Here is a 235-nt window from a genome sequence, read left to right on the forward strand (position 1 = left end):
TGCTGCTGCTGCTTGTGCTGCTGTTGCTGCTCGTGCTGCTGTTGCTGCTCGTGCTGCTGCTGCTGCTTGTGCTGCTGCTGCTGCTGTCGTATTTGCTCTTACTGACATGTCTATCCTTACTGTCGTTGCTGCTGCTGTTGTTGCTGCTGCTGCTGCTGCTGCTGCTGCTGCTGCAGCTGTTGGTGCAGTGATTGCTGCGCTTGAAGGCCTGCTGGCGATGTATGAGCAGCAAACG

General features: G+C 56.6%; 1 protein-coding gene across 1 annotated transcript in view; it reads left to right on the forward strand.

Annotated features, from left to right (window-relative positions):
* EMH_0084860 (uncharacterized protein) overlaps nt 1-235 on the forward strand; it is a gene marked incomplete at both ends in the record, with an annotated part of 3496 nt that overhangs the window by 1042 nt on the left and 2219 nt on the right. The window lies entirely within an intron of this gene.

The sequence above is a fragment of the Eimeria mitis genome, genomic scaffold (assembly GCF_000499745.2).
Source record: "Eimeria mitis Houghton genomic scaffold, Emh_scaff5921, whole genome shotgun sequence".
In the NCBI taxonomy this organism is placed as follows: domain Eukaryota; phylum Apicomplexa; class Conoidasida; order Eucoccidiorida; family Eimeriidae; genus Eimeria; species Eimeria mitis.